The 10,353-nt window shown below is 41.4% G+C and overlaps 1 protein-coding gene across 3 annotated transcripts in view; it reads right to left on the bottom strand.

Annotated features, from left to right (window-relative positions):
* The window catches only part of LOC135519660 (myosin light chain kinase, smooth muscle-like), a 94,775-nt gene extending 86,415 nt beyond the window's left edge, over window positions 1–8,360 (bottom strand). For 2 of the 3 annotated variants that reach the window (XM_064944903.1, XM_064944902.1), the window contains exon 1: window positions 8,257–8,360. The gene's annotated coding sequence lies outside the window, so the exon portion shown is untranslated. The remainder of the gene's footprint in view (window positions 1–8,256) is intronic. The other variant, XM_064944904.1, reaches the window with a different exon arrangement.
* Between the last annotated feature and the right edge of the window lie 1,993 nt (window positions 8,361–10,353).

A 10,353-nucleotide genomic window follows, 5' to 3' on the forward strand; every position in this document is an offset into this window, starting at 1 on the left:
TGCCGTGAATTTGTCTTGGACTTGGGGACTGTGAAGAGACCCCTGGTGGCATGCCTTGTGGGTTAAGTATGGGTGTCTGACATGAATGTTATTTGGCCATGCAAACAATTGACATTTTCAGTACAGTAAACATGTCTCATAAAAACTAGGAGAAGCAGTTCATCTCATCAACCCTCAACTAGGAAAGACTGTCATTCATGTAGTTGATGTTAGCTCTATGTGCAGTAAAGGGAGAGACGTGCTGCTTTGTTTTGAGCCAGCTGCAGCTTTGCTAAGGTCTTTCTTTGCTGCACTTAACCATATTACCAGACAGGACCAGAGACTGAACAACTAGTACAGTTGATTTGTGTGTCAAAAACACAACATCTTTTTATAAAACAGACATACCCCTCACCATTTTCACATCTTTGTCAATATGACTTGATCCATGATAATTGACCATCCAATGTTATACCTAGGACTTCAACTTCAAAATGGTCACACCCTTTATACACAACTCCAGTTGAGGTCAAGAGAATGTTTTGAAACGAATACAATGCTTTTAGTTTTAGATGTATTTAAGACCAGTTTATTATTAATTAAATCACCAATTCCAATACTGACTAACTCCTCATTTAGAATTTCAGTGATCTCACTGGCTTTGGGTGTTGACATATAGTGTGTGTGATGATTTGCATACATAGTCATTCTAGCTTTGTGTAATACCAGTGGCAAATTATTTGTAAAAATAGAGAAAAACAACAGCCCTGAGGAACAACGCACTGTACATATCTGATGTTAGAGAGGCTTCTATTAAAGAACACTCTCTGGGTTCTATTGGATAAATAACTCTCCAACCATTTGATAGCAGGTGATGTACAGCCATATCAACTGAGTTTCTTCAATAACAATCTATGATCAATAACATAAAAGGCTGCACTGAAATCCTTACAATACAGCTCCAAATATAATTTTATCCATTTATTTTAACCAATCATCTTTCACCTGAGTCAGTGCAGTACAAGTTGAGTGCCCTTCTGTATATGCATGCTGAAAGTCAGTAGTTAATGATATTTTTCAGAGAACAAGTTGTATTTGGTCAAACACAATTATCTCTATCAGTTTAATAGGTAGCAAACTGATTGGGCTGCTTTTCGAGCCAGCAAAGGCTGCTTTACTATTTCTAAGCAGTGGAATTACTTTAGCTTCCTTTCACACCTGTGGATGCACAAACTCCTTTAGCCGTCATACTGCTCAGGAAGGAGACGCGTTCTGTCTCCTAGAGATGAACATACTTTGGTGCGAAAAGTGCAAATCAATCCCAGAACAACAGCTCAGCAAGGAAGAAGCCACTGCTCCAAAACCGCCATAAAAAGCCAGATTACGTTTTGCAACTGCACATGGGGACAAAGATCATACTTATTGGAGAAATGTCCTCTGGTCTGATGAAACAAAAATAGAACTGTTTGGCCATAATGACCATCGTTATGTTTGGAGGGAGAAAGGGGGAGGCTTGCAACCCGAAGAACACCATCCCAACAGTGAAGTATAGGGGTGGCAGCATCATGCTGTGGGGGTGCTTTGCTGCAGGAGGGACTGGTGCACTTCACAAAATAGATGGCATCATGAGGGAAGGAAAATTATGTGGATATATTGAAGCAACATCTCAAGACATCAGTCAGGAAGCTAAAGCTTGGTAACAAATGCATCTTCGAAATGGACAATGACACCAAGCATACATTCAAAATTGTGGCAAAATGGCTTAAGGACAACAAAGTCAAGGTATTGGAGTGGCCATCTCAAAGCCCTGACCTCAATCCTATAGAAAATGTGTGGGCAGAACTGAAAAAGCGCATGTGAGCAAGTAGGCCTACAAACCAGACTCAGTTACACAGGCTCTGTCAGGAGGAATGGGCCAAAATTCACCAAACTTATTGTGGGAAGCTTGTGTTGTGGAAGGCAACCCAAAACGTCTGACCAAAGTTAAACAATTTAAAGGCAATGCTACCAAATACTAATTGAGTGTATGTAAACTTCTGACCCACTGGGAATGTGATGAAATAAATAAAAGCTGAAATAAATCACTACTATTATTCTGACAATACTGAATGAACAATGAACACTTATTTTAACTTGATATAATAAAAATATATTTAGTCTCATATAAATAATGAAACATGTTCAATTTGGTTTAAATAATGCAAAAACACAGTGTTGGAGAAGAAAGTAAAAGTGCAATATGTGCCATGTAAAAAAAGCTAACGTTTAAGTACCTTGCTCAGAACATATGAATGTTGGTGGTTCAATATTCCCAGTTTCAATGTTCCCAGTTAAGAAGTTTTAGGTTGTAGTTACTATAGGAATTATGACGCGTCAGCTATTTCTCTCTATACCATTTGTATTTCATATAACTTTGACTATTGGATATTCTAATAGGCACTATAGTATTGCCAGCCTAATCTCAGGAGTTGATAGGCTTGAAGTCATAAACAGCGCTGTGATTCATGCATTGCTAAGAACTGCTGGCAAACGCAGTAAAGTTTGAAAGAATGCTTACGAGCCTGCTGCTGCCTATCACCGCTCAGTCAGACTGCTCTATCAAATCATAGACTTAATTATAATATAATAAACACAGAAATAAGAGCCTTAGGTCATTAATATGGTCAAATCCGGAAACTATAATTTTATCGAATGGGTGGCAACTAAGTCTAAATATTGCTGTTACATTGCACAACCATCAATGTTAAATCATAATTATGTACAATTCTGGCAAATTAGTTCACAACGAGCCCAGTGGCCCACACTGTTGCATATACCCTGACTCTGCGTGCAATGAATGCAAGAAAAGTGACACAATTTCCCTAGTTAATATTGCCTGCTAACTTGAATTTCCTTTAACTACACTGCTCAAAAAAATAAAGGGAACACTAAAATAACCCATCCTAGATCTGAATGAATGAAATATTCTTATTAAATACTTTTACCTTTACATAGTTGAATGTGCTGACAACAAAATCACACAAAAATGATCAATGGAAATCAAATTTATTAACCCATGGAGGTCTGGATTTGGAGTGACTCGAAATTAAAGTTGAAAACCACACTACAGGCTGATCCAACTTTGATGTAATGCCCTTAAAACAAGTCAAAATGAGGCTCATTAATGTTTGTGGCATCTACGTGCCTATATGACCTCCCTACAACACCTGGGCATGCTCCTGATGAGGTGGCGGATGGTCTCCTGAGGCATCTCCTCCCAGACCTGGACTAAAGCATCCGCCAACTCCTGGACAGTCTGTGTTGCAACGTGGTGTTGGTGGATGGAGCGAGACATGATGTCCCAGATGTGCTCAATTGGATTCAGGTCTGGGGAACGGGCGGGCCAGTCCATAGCATCAATGCCTTCCTCTTGCAGGAACTGCTGACACACTCCAGCCACATGAGGTCTAGCATTGTCTTGCATTAGGAGGAACCCAGGGCCAACTGCACCAGCATATGGTCTCACAAGGGGTCTGAGGATCTCATCTCGGTACCTAATGGCAGTCAGGCTACCTCTGGCGAGCACATGGAGGGCTGTGTGGCCCCCCAAAGAAACCTCCGCACAAAGGCGGAGGTAGCGGTCCTGCTGCTGGGTTGTTGCCCTCCTACGGCCTCCTCCACGTCTCCTGATGTACTGGCCTGTCTCCTGGTAGCTCCTTCATGGTCTGGACACTACGCTGACAGACACAGCAAACCTTCAATCCACAGCTCGCATTGATGTTCCATCTTGGATGAGCTGCACTACCCGAGCCACTTGTGTGGGTTGTAGACTCCGTCTCATGCTACCACTAGAGTGAAAGCACCACCAGCATTCAAAAGTGACCAAAACATCAGCCAGGAAGCATAGGAACTGAGAAGTGGTCTGTGGTTACCACCTGCAGAACCACTCCTTTATTGGGGGTGTCTTGATAATAGCCTATAATTTCCACCTGTTGTCTATTCCATTTGCACAACAGCACGTGAAATTTGTCAATCAGTGTTGCTTCCTAAATGGATTTGGATTTGATTTCACAGAAGTGTGATTGACTTGGAGTTACATTGTGTTGTTTACGTGTTCCCTTGATTTTTTTGAGCAGTGTAAATATGCAGGTTTAAAAAAATATACTTTGTATATTGATTTTAAGAAAGGTATTGATGTTTATGGTTAGAAACATTCGTGGAACGATTGAGCTTTTTTCACGAACGCGATTTGTTAAAACATCACCCGTTTTTGCTTAGTAGGCTGTGATTCGATGATAAATTAAGAGGCACAGCATTAATTATATGCAAAGCAAGACAAGCTAGTTAACCTAGTAATATCATCAACCATGATTATGTTAAGATTGGTTGTTTTTTATAAGATAGGTTTAATGCTAGCTAGCAACTTACCTTGACTCCTTGCTGGACACGCGTAACAGGTGGTCAAGCCTGCAACGCAGTTTCCTCGTGGAATGCAATGTAATCGGTCATAATTGGCATCCAAAAATGTTATGAAAACTTGAAATCGGTCGACCTCTACTTTGAGTCATACGATTCTTCAATTCAGAGGGCTCTAACAGTTCTCGCCACTAATTTCTTAACATGCTTGTCAAAAATGGCATGAATCATTTTACAAGTACTTCCAGTGATGCATCTGGATAATGTTATGGTCTCTACAGCCAATGGGAACTGATATTGCTTTGGAGCATTAGTAAAGATATGATCAATACAAGTGGTTGTCACAGATCCAACACTATTGGTATACACTGCAGTTGACTGAGTGATAACCTGGGTCATATCACAGGCATTAGTCACAGAAGCTTCCTCTTGAGAGGACAGCTAGTTGCTAATCAGTCAATGTTCAGGTCACCCAGAGAATAGACCTCTCTGTGTTCATCACACACTATCAAGCGTTTCACAAACATTATCTATACTGAACTAAAATAAACACCACTGGTAAATTGTTAGTCCCATGTTTCATTAGCTGAAATAAAATATCCCAGAAATGTTCTATACACACACAAACTTATTTCTCTCAAATTTTGTGTACAAATTTGTTTACAACCCTGTTCGTGAGCATTTCTCCTTCGTCAAGAGACTCCATCCACCTGACAGGCATAAAATATCAAGAAACTGATTAAACAGCATGATCATCACACCGGTGCACCTTGTGCTGGGGACAATAAAAGGCCACTCTAAAATGTGCAGCTTTGTCACACAACACAATGCCACAGATGTCTCAAGTTCTGAGGCAGTGTGCAATTGGCATGCTGACTGCAGGAATGTCCAACAGAATTGTTGCCACATAATTGAGTGTTAATTTCTCTACCGTAAGCAGCCTCAAACGTTGTTTTAGAGAATTTGGCAGTTCATCCAACCGGCCTGACAACTGCAAGCCACATGTAACCACGCCAATCTAGGACCTCCACATCCGGCTTCTTCACCTGCGGGATTGTCTAAGGAGATGGCGGGGGAGTGCTGAGGAGTATTTCTGTCTGTAATGAAGCCCTTTTGTGGGGTAAAACTCATTCTGATTGGCTGGGCCCCTGCCTAGTCATGTGAAATCCATAGATTATGGCCTAATGCATTTATTTCAATTGACTGATTGTTGCATGTTGCGTTTATATTTTTGTTCAGTTTAGACACTGACTGTTAGCATTTGGTGGCCTACAGCAACAACCTAAAATAATAGGCTTTAGATGAGCCAGGTGAACCTGTAACCACAACACCTCAATAACACTTGCCATGAGATCACTTCTTAACATTACAGGGATATGGCACTGAATATATACGGCAACACCTCCCCCATAGGCATTCCTGTCTCTTCTGTAGATGTTATATCCTTGTATTGCTACTGCTGTAACATCAAAGGAGTTATCTAAGTGAAGCTCAGAAATGGCTAATATATTAAATGTTATTTGATAAGTTAATGATTTCATTAACCTTATTTCTACGGCTACAAATATGAATATGGGCTATTTGAACCCTTCTCTGGGTAGCTTATCAGAGATAGATGATATAAATAGATATAAATATGGAAAAGAACAAAAAGCAAGAGAAGAAAAAAAACATTCAGTAGTCCATCAACCAGTTGGTGTATGTAAGTGTGTGTGCGTTGCAGGGTTGACACTACGAACCCACAGACATCGAAGGACCTGGCTGAGGTGGTCGTGAGGGCATCAGGGCACAAAGCCTGCTTGCACAAACCATGCTCTGTCCTGTTCGTTGTTGCTTGTCCCGAAGGAGAGACGTGATTATAGGGCTTTAGTTAGAACACTGAGGGCTACTGCGCTCCAAACAGAGTAATAGATGCAAGCAGACAGGGGAGCCTCTACGGGTGGTAACTAAGGACTTTGAGAGGCTCACTTGCGGACATACGCTCACATGCCCCCCATCCGTGCAGAGCAAGCTGGCACACGACCAGTTCATACAGGCGCTCTCTCCTACGGAGCTGCACACAGACCCAGCTGGCTCATCCAGAGTCATTACAGAAAGCCTTGGAGTTGGCTTTGGAGAGGGAGATTGTGTGGGCCGGGTCTTCAGTGGGGGCGTTTGGAGATACACCCACTTTGCGGGCTGTGGTGCAGAGTAGCCCAGAGCTGGAAAAGCCTGCATGAGTGACTGAAATGACTGAACTCATTTGTGCTGTATCGCTCCAGACAGCACACAACACACGCCCTGGCCCCATGGTCTGCTGGCGGAGTGGCCAGCCAGGCCATTTGAGCAGGAATTGCCCAATGTCCCCCAGAGCCCAGGGAAACGTCTTGGGGTCCGCATAGACGGTGCCGTGCAGACCCCTGTCTCTCTTTTCCAACCCCCACCATCGCCAGGGGGAGCCCAACAGCACAGACGAGGGAGCGAGGCTCCACTTCCCCCAGAAGCAGACAACTGCAAGTGGATGGGCGGGCCGGACCTGTGTTGGGGACTTTTGTCACATCCCAGTCACTGTGGAGGGGGTGCTCTGCTCTGCCCTGGTGGACACTGGATCCACAGTAACCATGGTGAGACTGGAAATTGTAACAGGTTGGGCTCAGTTTGAGGCCACAACTGTGCAGCTCTGCACAGTCACAGGTGAGCTGGCACCCATGGAAAGGAAGGGGATAATTACAGTAGGGGTCAGGACGGTGCATCATCCTGTGTGGGAAGGAAGCTAGATCTAGACAGGTGCACACTGAGCTTCCAGGGAGGGCCTGCAGTCACCAACACAGGCGGCAGGTAGCCTAGTGGTTAGAGCTTTGGACTAGTAACTGAAAGGGTACAAGACCGAATCCCCGAGCTGACAAGGTAAAAATCAGTGGTTCCTAACCTATTTCATTTACTGTACCACCAACTGAATTTTGACTGCCCGGAGTACCCCGCAGGAAGTTCCCCTTCATACGCATTTTACCAGTGGTCCTATGGTCTCATGAGTCTCCTCAAGTACCCACTGTGGATAGGCCAAGTACCCCCATGGGTCCTAGTACCCCAGGTTGGGAACAACTGACCTAAACCACCATTGCTGCCGAAGGATAAGGGGTTCACATGGACAGGCCATGTGATCCGTGTGAGAAAAGCAGTTAAGACGTTTGGCCCAGTAACCAAAAGGTCTCTGGTTCGAATGCCCGAAATGACTGTCGATGTGTCCTTGAGTAAAGGACTTAACACTAATTCCGCCTGTAAGCCGCTCTGGATAAGAGCATCTGCTAAATGAAATAGTTTATAAAAACATTTATTTATCGGGGTCATTACAATACATCTTGTATGATAACGTGTATGATATTGTATGACCGGGTAAGACGTATGATACTATACATCCTATGACTTGCATGATATTGTACAACAGCTATTCCATTCATTATGTAAGGTAACGTAATATATCATCCTGAGTGAAGGGTCACATATATATATAGAACAATACGAATTGCCCTGCGACCACGTTAAATTAAAATACGCTACATGATTATCTATTTATCTACTGCAGTGTTTACGTGCAATTTAGAACTCAAAGGCAATAAATGAAAGGTTAAAAAAACATTTGCTTGAAAATATTCTGGTAAAGTATTAGGCTACTAATCATTCAGTAGAATAATGTAAATAGTAATTTCATACATTTAAATAAAAAAGTTTTAAAAAACGCTGAAAAATGGAAACACATGCAATAATAAGAGAAATCTAAATAAATAAATTAAGTAGGATATAATAAAAGTTGTCATAGTCAGTTGCTTTATTATAAACGTAAGCCTATGCAATACCGGTAGCCTAGGCTCTGCCAAACATGTTCAATATTTCAGTTGGATTTACCTTAGCAGCACGTTGCAGAGTGCTACAAAGTAGTGCCCCCCTAATATGAAGCGCTGCTCCTTTGCTCAAACTTTTCCTCAAAGAACTCAGCGAGAAAATGAATCGCGCTTTCAAAGACAGGTAAGTCACTCACCCGTCGGACTTACCGTCGAGACTACTTTATTCAGTTCTTGCGGTTTTCGTTTGCCAGTATCAAACTTTTTGGCGTCAGTTCTAACATGCGTTGCGAGACGTTTCATTGGTCGTGTGAGATGGGAAAGGGGAAGGTCTGGAAATGTGCAAATCTCTCCCCAAAATGTACTGTCTGGTCTGGGTCACAGCATTTGTGAACTGTAAATTCTGCATGAACTACGTGATGTATATTGCTCTCAGCTCAAGGGTGTTTTGAACCAATGGCCATCAACTTCTTACATGTATTTGAGGATTAGTACAATATTTTCAGATGGTAAATTCAAATAGATAACTTAAATACGCTTTTCAGTGCTTAGTTCACATAGCCTGCAATCAGAAAGCTATTATTCTGAAATGTAATCATCTTTTAAACCTTTATAGATAGTTATTGATAACATTGAATGCCCAGTTTATCAGGCTTACTTGTGATTACTCAAAACAAAAAGGACCGGGCTAGTGTCGTTTCTCTGCATTTCTCACTGTACTCAATCCACAAGAAGTTCAGACACCATAGTTGACTACTATCACCAAGAGCCACGAGCTGTATCTCCCGATTTTGAAAGCCCAATTTAAAAGTGTCAAGTATTTTTTGTGCTATGAAATACATTGGAGGAAAAGTACTCAATTGTCACACTTAAAAGTAAAGATACCTTAATAGAAAATGATTTACGTAAAAGTGAAAGTCACCCAGTAAAATACTACTTGAGTAAAAGTCTAAAAGTATTTGCTTTTAAATATATTTTGGATTTCATATTTTTATTTACGCACACTCCAACACTCAAGACATCAATTACAAACTAAGTATGTCTTAGGTCTCTCTTTATGTAGTGTTGTGTTGTCTCTCTTGACATGATGTGTGTTTTGTCTTATATATCTCTCTCTCTCTATATATATATATCCCAGCCCCCATCCCCCAGGAGGCCTTTTGCCTTTTGGTAGGCCATCATTGTAAATAAGAATTTGTTCATAACTGGCTTAACTAGTTAAATAAAGGTTAAATAAAATAAAAAAAGTGTTTAGTGAGTCCGCCAGATTAGAGGCAATATGGGTTGCCTCGGGATGTTCTCTTGATAAGTGTGTGAATTTTCCTGCCCTGCTAAGCATTCAAAGTGTAACAAGTACTTTTGGGTGTCAGGGAAAATGTATTGAGTAAAAAGTACATTATTTTATTTAGGAATGTAGTGAAGTAAAAGTTGTCAAAAAAAAGAGTCATGTACAGATACCCCAAAAACCTACTTAAGTAGTACTTTCAAGTATTTTTACTTAAGTACTTTACACCACTGATGAAATATTACTGTGAAAAATAAATGTTTTAGGAGCTGAGCAGTTGTAAGAGTTGAGGCAGACAGTTGTAACATGTGGAATGGTAATTTAGTCCGTATGGGTTTGAAGTTAGAGGCTGAATGGATACCTGCCACGTCTCCTGGCTGTTACAGTCCCCCCGGTAAAATGCATTTCTTGACTTGCAGCTGACTTCACAACCTGTCAACTGTCAGTGATGGCAGTGCTATATAGGAAACACAGAAAGCAAAAAGAAGACAGCGGACTGAATGTTGGAAAAACAGTCCATATGTTAGAAACAAACTACCTAGCGCTTGAGAGAAAGTGTCAAAGGGAACGTGTGATTCGATTAGGATAATGATGATATCTGTTTCTTAGGTTTATGCAAAGGAAGACTTGAGATATTTAGTGTGGTATTCTGTCAACAACTTGATCAAATAACACACGCTGGAAGTCAAACTGCATACTTACCAAACCTCATCTAACTTTTTGAACAGATCATAACTAATTTTCCAATTGTGCATTGAGCGGTCAGCATCAGTGTTACATCATTGCTCTCTAGTGGATATTGTACTATGTCGTACTACTGCACTTCAGTTTATCAGTCCATCAGCAGATCAGTGTATTCTCTATAACTCAGTGTCC

The sequence above is a fragment of the Oncorhynchus masou genome, chromosome 29 (assembly GCF_036934945.1).
Source record: "Oncorhynchus masou masou isolate Uvic2021 chromosome 29, UVic_Omas_1.1, whole genome shotgun sequence".
Classification (NCBI taxonomy): domain Eukaryota; kingdom Metazoa; phylum Chordata; class Actinopteri; order Salmoniformes; family Salmonidae; genus Oncorhynchus; species Oncorhynchus masou.